This window comes from Chlorocebus sabaeus, chromosome 4 (genome assembly GCF_047675955.1).
Source record: "Chlorocebus sabaeus isolate Y175 chromosome 4, mChlSab1.0.hap1, whole genome shotgun sequence".
Taxonomy (NCBI): Eukaryota; Metazoa; Chordata; class Mammalia; order Primates; family Cercopithecidae; genus Chlorocebus; species Chlorocebus sabaeus.
The window spans coordinates 42,151,336-42,166,155 of record NC_132907.1 but is presented as its reverse complement, the minus strand read 5'-3'; positions in this window follow the sequence as shown (position 1 = coordinate 42,166,155).

The following is a 14,820-nucleotide window of genomic DNA, read 5'->3' as shown; positions in this document are numbered from 1 at the left end:
ACACCAAATGAATGCCTGGGTTGTAATTCCTTAAGTAATCTGCATACTCCAGGGATGAGTCAAATGGTATGTAGTCTTAAGAAATTCACAATTTTAGAGAAATCCCAAAAATAGTAAAAGTATTCAATCATCTAACAAAATTCAAGCCCTGAATTTACTTTTCCATGTATTTTCCAGTCATGAAGCATATCATTTCTGTCTTAAAAACTCTGTGTTGAAGAAAGTTGCTTCCATCTACCCTACTCCCCATATAAATAAATGTGTTTGCAAAGGTTGGTGTGTGACCGGTGTACCTGGCCGCAGTCACAAATTGCCATTTGACTTCTGTTTACATTTTCTATGCATAGTTCTGTGATAATTCCTTGATAATTCTCTTCCTCATGAGTGAAAAGGAAAAATTTGGCTCAAACTGGTCACCAAAAATTAATAATTATGTGTTCACTCCTTCTCTGCAGCAATATACTTTAAATAAAACTGAAGTTGTATAGTCATGAATTGATAGCCTTTTTAAGAACCTAACTTTTAAAACTGGAAAAGCTACCAAAGCAGAAAAATATCTATGCTGGTCATAAAATGAAAGGCATAATCTCATTTTCAGTGATCACAAAGAAAACACATTAAACAACTATTTATTTAAAGATAAGAATAGGATTCTGTATTTATCATCATTCAAACACTCCTATATCCTTTCTCTATAAAATATGCTCAGATTATCTGAGGCCATATCTCACTTTTTCCCAGAAACCCCTCTCATAAAAAAAAAAAAAAAAAATTAACTATTTGTAGGTACGAAGGAGTGGTGGGGGGAAAGAAAGGGTGGATGGAGATATATATATATATATATATATGTGTGTGTGTGTGTGTGTGTGTGTGTGTGTTGGAGAAAGAAATACTTTTAATTTTAACCAATAGATTTTTAACCTCTCTAAAAAATTAGGTTGCTTTGTTGGAAAGATAACCTTTATTATCTTAGCCAGCTTAAAAAATACTCTTACATGACATCTGCAAATCAAATTGTAGTACAGTATTTGTTTTTTCTACTACCGTGAAAGGTAAAGCTTCAGGGGTAGGAATTTACATGAAAGTTATTGGATGATACACAGGGTTCAGTAGCTAGAAGCCAGGTCACTTTCATAACAATAAGGACTTCAAGGTTGACAGTAGTACAACTTGTGTTTGGGGCCAACACGTACTGTCAGAAATACACGCAACCCTCACTGGTGTTGCGTGTGAGTGAATGAGGACATCAGTTGGACCTCTGTCAGCAAACAGATGTGATCCAGAGACACATAGGGAGCTGCAGCTATGGTTCATTAGGAAGATGACATCTTTTACAGTGTCTCTTTTCTAACTCTAATCATGGTCTCAGGTTGATGTGGCCAAACATGGAACTTGGGAGTTTTAACAAAATCAAGCCTGTCTCAGATGTAGTGAAATCTCCCATCAGAAATGTTTAAAGTCATTCAGTGAGCAATTTTAAATATCGAAATTATCTTCAAAATGATTCCCTACATTAACAAGATATTTCTGAAAATCTAAACCAATCTAAAATAAACCCAAATATTTTTGTTTAACCAAGCCACCTCCTCATTAGTTCAGAGCAATGACTCTGCTTTGTTAGAAGGAGGCATTCTATTTGATTCCCTGACTTTGTTCTACTTCTATCCCAAATGTTGTATGCCATTCCTATTTTAAAAGATGTTACTCTCCCTTTGAAATCATTTCTCAAAACTTTTTGGTCCATTTTGGAATAATTACAGATGTGCTGGGTGCCTTTACATCAGGTTTGAAGAAGAAAATATAAAAATATTGTCTCTAAAATAGATTCTTTTTCATCTAATTAAAAAAAAATAAAAGTTAAGTGTTGATACGGTTTGAGTTTGTGGCCTCATCCAAATTTCATGTCAAATTGTAATCCCCAGTGTTGGAGGTGGGGGTCTGGTGGGAGGTGATTGGATCGTGGAGGCGAATTTCCTCTTTGGTGCTGCTCTTGTGATAGTGAATGAATTATCACGAGATCTGGTTGTTTAAAAGTGTGTGCCACCCCTACCCCTTCCTCCTGCTCTGGCCACATCTGGCAGTAAAGATGTGCCTGCTTCCTCTTTACCTTCCATCATGATTTTAAGTTTCCGGAGGCCTCCCCAGAAGCAGAAGCCTGTATAGCCTGCAAAACCATTAGCCAATTAAACCTCTTTTCTTTACAAATTACCCAATGTCAGATATTTCTTTATAGCAGTGCGAGAACAAACTAACACAAGTGTGTTACTCAACGTTTGGACACAATGTCAGTTTCTACTATTGAAAGAAGAATCACATTTTAGATATAATTTACTTGAGAAATATGCACTGAGCTCTAAGTATGTGCAAAGACCTATGATGAGTAAGGAAATAATGGCTAGAGATTGGTTTAAACAGTTTAAACTTCCAAACTAGATTGTTCAAAGATTGTAGATCCAAGATAATAATAGCCCCTTCTTCCAATTTGACTTTCAGTCTGTAGATGAATAAATGTAATATCCCTGCTTCTGCTATGACCTCAGGCAGAAATAATGACCACCCAATATATGTTTTGCATGAGACAGTGGCTAAAAATGTCATCAGCATAACTGGCTGCTCATGTGGTTCCAATAACTCATCATATATTAAAAAACAAAGTCTGTTACAGACTCGAAAGGCCAGGATTATGTAGAACAGGCCAGGGTTTATACAATGTTTAGATAACTCTGATGAAAATATAATGTCTGAACACAAAAGTAACTGCATCTCTCCCATAATCTGAATCTGAAATTACAGTGAAAGTGAGGTTGATGTGTTGCCCTCCACTCAGATTCCTAATGCTCATTTATCAGCATTGCCATTATCAGTTTCCTTCCTGAGGTCTTTGGTTTTCTGTTTGGCTTTGTTTGAAATGCGATTTGCTTCCATAGTTTGCTTGTTGTGTTTACTATAGACTGTGAGCTTTGCTACCAGATGTGGCCTTTCAACCTTTTAGATTTGTGATGCACAACTATGCCTAGGAGGTAATAAGTGTTGAGCAAATCCAATAAATATGATAAGTAAGTAACCACCTCACTGTCTATAAGATTTTCCTGGCAATTGGGCTAAATTTTCTTTTCTACAAATTCATATTTACTTATTTCGTGTCCTGCTTGGAACTATAGATCCTTCAGAGACAGTTTGGTTTAGACCCTAGGTCTATATTGTAACCTTCAGAGCTTTTACATAAAGTCAACAACAAATTAACGAGGCCAGTGCAGGCATTTGGGGGCAGGCAATACATAGTTTTACTATACTTTTCATCTACATAATCAAGCTATAAGATGATATCTTACATATATGACATGCACAAAAATTTGTCTACCACAATCACACAAACTTCTGAGTTAGATTTTACAAATCCTACCCTATTTTGATTCTTTATGTTAACAGTCATTATCTCCGTCTTTATTCATTTTTAAGTGAAAAAGTTAAGGAAAGAAATACAGAGATCATTAAAAATAAAATAAGAAAAATAGAATAAAATATACAGGAGACAAAAAATGCCTAAAAGTTACCTAAGTTACAAGATTTGTTGCTGTTTTTCCTGTCGGAGGCAACTGAAAACCCATCCAAAACTGGCTTAAACATAAAAAGGAAATTATTGGCTTGTATATTTGAAAAGTCCAGGGAGCTGCTGGCTTCAGATATTGTTTGATGCAGAGACTCAAACACCTCTGGGCGTTAGCTTCTCTCTTTCCATTTCTTGACTCCGCCTCCTAGGGCAACTTTACACTTCAAAGAAGCAGGATAACTTCAGCAAGTCTATACTTTGCATCCTCTTTGTTTTAAATCCAGGAGCTAAGAGCAAGTCTCTTGCCCAGACGTTTCAACAAAAGTCTCATTTTATTAAAATGGCTCTCACTGGGTCACATGCTGATCCCAGCATGCAATACAGCACCAATACTCCCAATTTGCATGGGTTCTTGACCCTTAAGCTAAACGAAGACAAAACCTGTGGGCTGAGAGGAGGAGTCATTCTTTAGGGCTAATCTTGATTTGGTTATCAGAAGAAGGGCAAATGAATTCTGAGCAGCAAACACAAGTGATATCTGCAACAATACCCATCCTTCAAGTCCAATATCAGAATCCACCCTTTCCAGTTAAGCATTTCTGAATAGCCAGTCTTGAAGCACTCTAGACTGAACTCCCAAATATAATCATTGTCTCTCTCACTCCTTTGGCAATAACTTCTGTACAGTCTGTGATATTGTGCCCCAAGTTGTCATAAACTACTGGTTATATTTGTGCTCTTAGCTTTCCATGTGGATTCTGGGTATTGTACCCAACCTCACATGCTCATGGCCAATCTTTCCAGTCTAGATACTGGTGCAGCAGTCGGCCCTGTGTAGGGATAAACAGGCAGCACTTTGCCTCAGTAACACGAACTAACTCTCACTTCCTGCCCCAGGGGCTCTTCTGCTGACACTGGGGATCCCACTCAGCCATTCTGATTCCTGGGCCAATCCTGAAGTATGAGAGATCCTTGACCAAGGTGGGGCAGGAGCCACTGAATAAATATTCCTCTTCACTGTCTCTTGAACCAGAAATTCCAAGATATATTCTGCATCTTCTCAGTGGATACCCAGGAAGATAGAGCCCCAGTTGCCACAGCAGAAACCAGCTAGTTTGGATTGGCTCTTCTTCAGTTCCTGTTTTAACTTCCTAACTGGACTGACTCTTCTTCAGTTCCTGTTTTAACTTCCTAAACCCTACTCCTGCTCTTTGAAATCCATTACCCAAATAAACCACCTATTCTCAAGCCCTTCCCTCAGCGTCTGTTTTCAGAGGGATACTTAGGTTAAGATAGACTAAAAGTTCCTTGTAGGCAACCTTACTGTCTCTAGTACGGTGAAGGTACCCAGGATATATTTGTTGACCTAATTTGATTAAAATTAAAAAGGCAGCAATAAAAATGACTACCAAAGTGCAACATGTGTATTAGTGGACAAATATACTAGAAGGCACAGTTTCAAGGAGACACATGACTATTAAAGTGCAAACATGGGAAGTTAGGCCCAGTAGCCAAAGTAAAAGTATTTCAAGTCAGCCAGACAGTGGAACTAGGAGTAGGTCACATCCTTAGCATTCTATATACCTTTAGTCATTTATTCTTTCTAGATACTCAATTGCTCATTATTCCATTAACAGTCATTTTCTTTTTATTAAGAATGTATTTTTATTTCTCTTTTAAATGATCATCCTTCAGTTCTTCCTTTACTTAGGATTTTTGGCCCAGGGCAAGAGAGGACGAATGAGTGAAGGAAAGAATAAATGACTGAGATTATTTCTTTAGCAAGGAAATACATTTAAAATTAAGCTATGGACAGAAAGTGGATTTTTCTGAATTGTTTTCACATATCCTGGACTCTGTCAGAAGTTTCTTCTGTAAAGTGAATAAGCTGCTACTCCATATCTGACAGCTAGATCACAAGTCTGCTGCCTTTATATAGAAGAATAAGATTATAAAGTAGGGGAAGGAATACATAGCCATTCCTTCTGCTTTTATAGCATTGTGGGTTGCAGAGGGAGAGAAACCAATTGATGGGGTGGTCATCCATGTGTCCCTCTTTCCCTATGTTGGAAGCACAGTGGTTTTAGAAAGGGCATAATTATGGAGCTGGGAAGGGAACCAAATAACCCATCCCACATGATAATAATAATCATAGCTATAGTTAATGAACCGGGCACTGTGCTAAGTTCTTCATGTATCTCTTTGCAATCAAACTTCGTAAGAACCCTGTTGTAATTACTTTGTTTTAGTAGATAAGAAACTGAAACTTAGAGAAGACAAGTGACTAGCTCAAGTTTATATTCTGCATAAATGGCAGAAGTAGAATTTGAATGGACGTATATCTAAGTAAAGAGCCCACATCTTTAACCATCATGCTACAATGCAATTTTCAGCAGTAGTTGATCTTGAATTGAGTTGCTTTGCATGTCTAAAAGCTCTACTTCCTTGAATCCCTCCTTCATGCTGTCACCAAAGAGATCCATCTCTGATATAAACCAGATTGTGTCACTGTTCCCTTTGGCTCATGCCTGTAATCCCAGCACTTTGGGAGACTGAGGCGGGCGGATCATGAGGTCAGGAAGTCAAGATCATCCAGGGTCAACATGGTGAAACCCCGTCTCTACTAAAATAAAAAAATTAGCCAGGCATGGGAGGCTGAGGCAGAGGAATTGCTTGAATCCAGGAGGTAGAGATTGTAGTGAGCCGAGGTCACGACACTACACTCCAGCCTGGCGACAGAGAGAGACTCCTTCTAAAAAAAAAAAAAGGAGAAAGAATGAAAGAAAGAAAGAAAGAATAGTGCTAAATAGCTAAATAGGTCCTAGTTACCTGCCTACCAGATAAAGTCCAAAGTCAACATAACATACACTGAGGGGAAAAATGACTAAATAAAGTCAGGGGATGAACACTTGTGCAGTGAGAAATTAGCCCCCTTGTCCAATTTCTTTCTTTCTTTCTTTTTTTAATTATACTTTAAGTTCTGGGATACATGTGCAGAATGTGCAAGTTTGTTACACAGGTATATACATGCCATGATGACTTGCTGCACCCATCAACCCGTCATCTATATTAGGTATTTCTCTATCCACCCCTAGCCCCTCACCTCTGATAGGCCCCAGTGTGTGATTTTCCCCTCCCTGTGTCGATGTGTTCTCATTGTTCAACTCCCACTTATGAGTGACAACATGTGGTGCTTGGTTTTCTGTTCCTGTGTTAGTTTGCTGATAACAATGGTTTCTAGCTTCATCCTTGTCCCTGCAAAGGACATGAACTCATCCTTTTTTTATGGCTGCATAGTATTCCATGGTATATATGTGCCACAATTTCTTTATCCAGTCTATCATTGATGGACATATGGACTGGTTCCAAGTCTTTGCTATTGTGAACAGTGCTGCAATAAGCATATGTGTGCATGTGTCTTTATAGTAGAATGATTTATAAGCCTTTGGGTATATACCCAGTAATGAGATTACTGGGTCAAATGGTATTTCTGGTTCTAGATCCTTGAGGAATCACCACACTTTCTTCCACAATGGTTGAACTAATTTACACTCCCACAAACAGTGTGAAAGTATTCGTATTTCTCCACATCCTCTCCAGTATCTGTTGTTTCCTGACTTTTTAATGGTCATCATTCTAACTGGTGTGAGATGGTATCTCATTGTGGTTTTAATTTGCATTTTTCTAATGGCCAGTGATGATGAGCTTGTTTTCACAGGTTTGTTGGCTGCATAAATGTCTTCTTTTGAGAAGTGTCTGATCACATCCTTCACCCACTTTTTGATGGGGTTGTTTGTTTTTTTCCTTGTAAATTTGTTTAAGTTGTTTGTAGATTCTGGATATTAGCCCCTTGTCAGATGGGTAGATTGCAAAAGTTTTCTCCCATTCTGTAGGTTGCCTGTTCACTCTGATGATAGTTTCTTTTGCTGTGAAGAAGCTCTTTAGTTTAATTAGATCCCATTTGCCTATTTTGACTTTCATTACCATTGCTTTTGGTGTTTTAGTCATGAAGTCTTTGCCCATGGCTGTGTCCTGAATGGTATTGCCTAGGTTTTCTTCTAGTGTTTTTATGGTATTAGATCTTACATTTAAGTCTTTAATCCATCTTGAGTTAACTTTTCTATAAGGTTTGAGGAATGGGTCCAGTTTCAGTTTTCTGCACATGGCTAGCCAGTTTTCCCAACACCATTTGTTAAATAGGAAATCATTTCCCCATTGCTTGTTTTTGTCAGGTATGTCAAAGATGGGATGGTTGTAGATGTGTGGCATCTAAGGCCTCTGTTCTGCTCCATTGGTCTATATCTCTGTTTTGGTACAAGTACCATGCTCTTCCGGTTATTGCAGCCTTATAGTGTAGTTTGCAATCAGGTAGCATGATGCCTCAAGCTTTGTTTTTGTTTTTTGGGTTTTTTGTTTGTCTGTTTGTTTTTTGGTTTTTTTGTGTGTTTTTTTTGTTTGTTTAGGATTGTCTTGGTTATACAGGCTCTGTTTTGGTTCCATATGAAATTTAAAGTTTTTTTTCTAATTCAGTGAAAAAAAGTCAATGGTAGCTTGATGGGTATAACATTAAATCTACAAATTACTTTGGGCAGTATGGCTATTTTTACAACATTGATTCTTCCTATCCATGATCATGGAATGTTTTTTTCATTTCTTTCTGTCCTCTCTTATTTCCTTGAGCAGTGGTTTGTAGTTCTCCTTGAAGAGGTCCTTCATATTCCTTATAAGTTGGATTCCTAGGTATTTTATTCTCTTTGTAGCAATTGTGAATGAGAATTCACTCATGATTTAGCTGTTTGTCTGTTATTGGTGTAGAGGAATGCTTGTGATTTTTGCACATTGATTTTGTATCCTGAGACTTTGCTGAAGTTGCTTATCAGCTTAAGGAGATTTTGAGCTGAGATGATGGGGCTTTCTAAATAGACAATCATGTCATCTGCAAACAGGGACAATTTGACTTTCTCTCTTCCTATTTGAATATGCTTTATTTCTTTCTCTTGCCTGATTGTCCTGGCCAGAACTTTCAATATTCTGTTGAATAGGAGTTATGAGAGAGGACATCCTTGCCTTGTGCCAATTTTCAAAGGGAATTTTTCCAGCTGTGGGTTTGTCATAAATAGTTCTTATTATTTTGAGATACGTTCCATCAATACCTAGTTTATTGAGAATTTTTAGCAAGAAGCGGTGTTAAATTTTATCAAAGGACTTTTCTGCATCTATTAAGATAATCATGTGGTGTTTGTCATTGGTTCTGTTTATATAGTGGATTACATTTATTGATTTGTGTATATTGAACCAGTCTTGCAGCCCAGGGAAGAAGCCAACTTGATCATGGTGGCTAAGCTTTTTGATGTACTGCTGGATTTGCTTTGCCAGTATTTTATTGAGGATTTGCACATCATTGTTCATCAGGGATATTTGCCTGAAATTTGTTTGGTATCATTGTGTTTGTGTGAGGTTTTGGTATCAGGATGATGCTGGTCTTATAAAATGAGCTAGGGAGGAGTTCCTCTTTTTCTGTTGTTTGAGGTAGTTTCAGAAGAAATGGTACTGGCTCCTCTTTGTATCTCTGGTAGTATTCGGCTGTGAATCCATCTGGTCCTGGACTTTTTTTAGTTGGTTAATTAACAGACTATTAATGTTAATGTTAATAATTAACAGACTATTAATTATTGCCTCAATTTCAAAACTTGTTATTGGTCTATTCAGGAATTCAACTTCCTCATAGTTTAGTCTTGGGAGGATGTATGTGTCCAAGAATTTATCCATTTCTTCTACATTTTCTAGTTTATTTGTGTAAAGGTATTTATAGTATTCTCTGATGGTAGTTTGTATTTCTGTAAAATCAGCGGTGATATCCCCTTTATTGTTTTTTAATGTGTCTATTTGATTCTTCTCTCTTTTCTTCTTTATTAGTCTGGCTAGTGGTCTATTAATTTTGTTATTCTTTTCAAAAATCCAGCTCCTGGATTCATTGATTTTTTGAAGGGCTTTTCACGTCTCTATCTCCTTCAGTTAGTTATTTCTTGTCTTAGTTATTTCCGATCTTAGTAACTTCTGATCTTAGTTATTTCTTGTCTTCTGCTAGCTTTTGGATTTACTTGCTCTTGCTTCTCTAGTTCTTTTAATTGTGATGTTAGGGTGTCGATTTTAGATCTTTCCCACTTTCTCCTGTGGGCATTTATGCCATAAATTTTTCTCTAAAGACTGCTTTAGCTGTGTCCCAGAGATTCTGATATGTTGCATCTTTGTTCTCATTGGTTTCAAATAACTTATTCTATTTCTGCCTTAATTTTGTTATTTACCCAGTAGTCATTCAGGAGCAGGTTGTTCAGTTTCCATGTGGTTGTGCAGTTTTGAGTGGGTTTTTAAATACTAAGTTCTAATACGATTGTACTGTGTTGTGAAAGACTGCTCTGATTTCCATTCTTTTGCATTTGCTAAGGAGTGTTTTACTTCCAATTACATCATCAGTTTTAGAATAAGTGTGATGTAGTGCTGAGAAAAATGTGTATTCTGTTGATTTGGTGTGGAGAGTTCTGTAGATGTCTATTAGGTTCACTGGGTCCAGAGCTGAGTTCAAGTCCTGAACATCCTTGTTAATTTTCTGTCTCATTGATCTGTCTAATATTGATGGTGGGATGCTAAAGTCTCCCACTATTATTGTGTGGAAGTCTAAGTCTCTTTGTAGGTCTCTGAGAACTTGCTTTATGAATCTGGCTACTGCTGTATTGGGTGTATATATATTTAGGATAATTAGCTCTTCTTGTTGCCTTGATCCTTTTACCATTATGTAATGCCCTTCTTTGTCTCTTTTGATCTTTGTTGGTTTAAAGTCTGTTTTATTAGAGACTAGGATTGCAACCCCTATTTTTTCTTTGTTCTTGTTTTTGTTTTTGCTTTCCATTTACTTGGTAAGTATTCTTCCATCCCTTTATTTTGAGCCTGTGTGCATCTTTGCATGTGAGATGGGTCTCCTGAATACAGCACACCAATACATCTTGACTCTTTTTCCAATTTGCCAGTCTGTGTCTTTTAATTGGGACATTTAGTCCATTTACATTTAAGGTTAATATTGTTATGCGTGAATTTGATCCTGTCGTTATGATGTTAGCTTGTTATTTTACCTGTTAGTTGATGCGGTTTCTTCATAGTGTGAATGATCTTTACAGTTTGGTATGTTTTTGCAGTGGCTGGTACCTGTTTTTCCCTTTTATATTTAGTGCTTCCTTCAGAAGCTCTTGTAAGGCAGGACTGGTGGTGACAAAATCTCTCAGCATTTACTTGTCTGTAAAGGATTTTATTTCTCCTTCGCTTATGAAGCCTACTTTGGTTGGATATGAAATTCTGGGTTGAGAATTTTTTTCTTTAAGAATGTTGAATATTGACCCCCACTCTCTTCCGGCTTGCAGGGTTTCTGGAGAGAGATCCACTGTTAGTCTGATGGGCTTCCCTTTGTGGGTAACCAGACCTTTCTCTCTAACTGTCCTTAACAGTTGTTCTTTCATTTCAACCTTGGTGAATCTGACAAGTATGTGTCTTGGAGTTGCTCTTCTTGACGAGTATCTTTGTGGTATTCTCTGTATTTCCTGAATTTGAATGGCCTGTCTTGTGAGGTGGGAAAGTTCTCCTAGATAATATCCTCAAGATTGTTTTCCAACTTGGTTCCATTCTTCTGTCACTTTCAGGTACACCAATCAAACACAGATTTGGTCTTTTCACATAGTCTCATATTTCAAGGTTTGTTCATTCTTTTCATTCATTTTTCTCTAATCTTGTCTTCACCTTTTATTTCATTAAGTTGATCTTTGGTCTCTAATATTCTTTTTTCTGCTTGATCAATTTGGCTATTGATACTTGTTTATGCTTCATGAAGTTCTTGTGCTGTGCTTTTCAGCTCCATCAGGTCACTTATGCTCCTCTCTAAACTGGTTATTCTAGCTAGCAATTCCTCTAATTTTTTTTCAAGGTTGTTAGCTTCCTTGCATTGGGATAGAACATGCTCTTTTAGCTCAAAGGAATTTGTTATTACCCATCTTCTGAAGCATACTTCTGTCAATTCGTCAAACTCATTCTCTGTCCAGTTTCATTCCCTTGCTGGCAAGGAGTTGTGATCCTTTCAAGGAGAAGAGGCCTTCTGGTATTTGGAATTTTCAGTTTTTCCTCATCTTCGTGGATTGATCTATCTTTGGTCTTTGATGTTGGTGACCTTCAGATGCGGTTTCTGTGTGGTTGTCCTTTTTGTTGATGTTGATGTTGTTCCTTTCTCTTTGTTAGTTTTCCTTCTATTAGTCAGGTCCCTCTACTGCAGGTCTGCTGGAGTTTGCTACAGGTACATGCCAGACCCTGCGGTGGAGGCTGCAGAACAGCCAAAATTGCTGCCTGTTCCTTCCTCTGGAAACTTCATCCCAGAGGGTCACCTACCAGATGCCAGCCAGAGCTCTCCTGTATCAGGTGTCTGTCCCCCCATGCTGGGAGGTGTCTCCCAGTCAGGAGGCATGGAGTTCAGGGACCCACTTGTGGAGGCTTAGCAGAGCTTCAGCATTGTGCTTGGAGATCTACTGCTCTCTTCAGAGCCAGCAGGAAGGAACGTTTAAGTCTGCTGAAGCTGCGCCCACAGCCGCCACTTCTACTAGGTGTTTTTTCCCAGGGAGATGAGAGTTTTAATCTATAAACCCCTCACTGAGGCTTCTTTCTTTCTTTCAGAGATGCCCTACCCAGAGAGGAGGAATCTAAAGAGGCAGTTTGGCAATAGCAGTTTTTTGGAGCCATGTTGGGCTCTGCCCAGTTCAAACTTCCTATTGGCTTTGTTTACACTGTGAGGGAAAAACTGCCTATTGAAGCCTCAGTAATAGTGGACACCCCTCCCCCCACTAAGCTCAAGTGTCCCAGGTCTACTTCAGACTGCTGTGCTAGCAGCGAGAATTTCAAGCCAGTGGATCTTAGCTTGCTGGGCTCTATGTGGCTGGGATCCTCTGAGCTAGATGACTTGGGACCCTGGGTTCAGCCCCCTTTCCAGGGGAGTGAATGGCTCTGTCTCGCTCGCATTCCAAGCACCACTGGGGTATGAAAAAACTCTCCTGCAGCTAGCTCGGTGTCTGCCTAAATGGCCACCTAGTTTTGTGCTTGAAATCCACGGCCCTTGTGGTATAGACATCTGAGGGAATCTCCCACTCTGTGGGTTGCAAAGACCATGGGAATATCATAGTATCTGGGCTGGAGTGCACTGTTTCTTCATGGCACAGTCCCTCATGGCTTCCCTTGGCTAGGGGAGACAGTTCCCTAACCCCTTGTGCTTCCTGGGTGAGGCAATGCCCCACTCTGCTTTTGCTCGCCATCCAAGGGCTGTACCCACTGTCTAACCAGTCCCAGTGAGATGAGCTGGGTACCTCAGTTGGGAATGCAGAAATCACCTGCCTTTTGCATTGATCTCACTGAGAGCTGTAGACCGGAGCCCATTAACAGTAATTTTCTAAGTGAATTTAAATTTTTACTTTTTCAGGGCAATAAATATTTTATCTCAAATCCTTGAGATTTTGTCTCTTGACTTAGGGTCAGTGAGTTATGAAAATATTTGTCTCTTTGTCAAAATAAATGTAAGAGTTGATGAGTCTGTATAAGGTTGAGCAATATCCCCAAGCTCATAGCCTCGTGCTTTGACTCTTAAATTACTCCTAAGTGCTACTTGACCTTTGCAATGATTATTCTTCCCATATGCTGATGGGCAAAGGAGAATGAGTAACACTTAGAGAAAACAAGATCAATAGATAACTACTCTAAATTGCACACAAAGCCTATTGCCATGCCTGGAATATAAATCGTAGAAAAGAAACCCTTTCTGAAATATACCACCATTGTGACCTCAACACAGTAATCTCAATGGTTTAGACTGCATTAGCAAAATAAACAAAAACTATTTCCTGCATTGTCACAAAGCTATTCATCTTTGTGTTCTTTTTATTTTTATATTGTCAAGCTTGTCTGGAAGACCAAAGCTGTCTAACCCTTTCTTAGGAATAGGAAGAGAGGCCAGCAGAAATAAAATCTAACCATTCAGATTAAGGCTCTTTGATGCCCCAGCACAACTGTAATACAGAGAGGTGCAAATTAGCATGTATTGAGGACCTCTGATATGCATAGATCCTCTACGTAGTGTAGTAGGCAGAATAATTGCCCACCACCCTGAAATGTTCTAATTCCTGGAACCTTAAAATGTTTCCTTATATGGAAAAGGGATCCTTGCAGATGGATCTTGAGAGGGTGAGATTATCCTAGATTATCCAGGTGGGCCCTAGATGTAATCACAGGTGTCCTCATAAGAGAGAGGCAGAGGGTGTTACACTGAAGAAGATGAGAAGATTATGTGGCCATGGAAGCAGAAATTGCAGTGATGCAGTCACAAGCCAAGGACTGCCAGAAGCTACCAAGAGCCAAAAGAGACAAGAAACCGATTCTCCTCCAGACCGTCTGGAGGAGTGCAGCTCTCCTGGAATCTTGAATTCAATCCACTGATACTGATTTCAGACTTCCGGTCTTCAGAACTATAAGACAATAAATTTCTGTTGCATTAAGTCACCGAGTTTGTGTTAATTTTTATAGCAGTCACAGGAAACTAATACACATACATTATTTCATTTAATCCTCATGACAAGTGTTTGGGGTAACTATCATTTCTCATTTAAAGATGAGGAAACGAATGGTCAGAGTAAGTGTCCTAAGTCACCTGACAAATTAGTAGAAAAGTGAAGCTGAAGGAAACTCCAAAGCCCAATTTCTTTTTTAGCCTGTACTCCAGTCACACCAATCTACTCAGATGTCTTTTCACATCTTCCTACTCCCCATGTTCTGCTCCCTGAGCCACATGCCTTCTCATACTTGACCTTCAGGACATGGGTCACTCCACCTTCTTTCCTAGCTTCCATCCCTGGCTTGGGAGTCTCATTAACATGCTCCTTTGCTATGGTCTCACACATACAATTATCCTTTGGCTGGTGTCTCCCTCACTAGGTTAGGAGATCTTCTTCCTCAGGGACCATGCCTTTATCTTTGCTCTCTAAGTCTACTTGGTGTTTGGTACACAGTATGTGCTAAAAGAATATTTTTTGAATGAATGATGTATGCTGTGACAACTCCTAATAAAAACAGGAATAAATAAGTTAACAGTTGTGAGAGTGAGGGACTTTGGAGTCTCATGCTTGAACAAGATGAGATGCAAGATGGGGAGCCATGCCTTTTTATTTCTCTATGCTGCCTTACTTTCTTCATAGGTA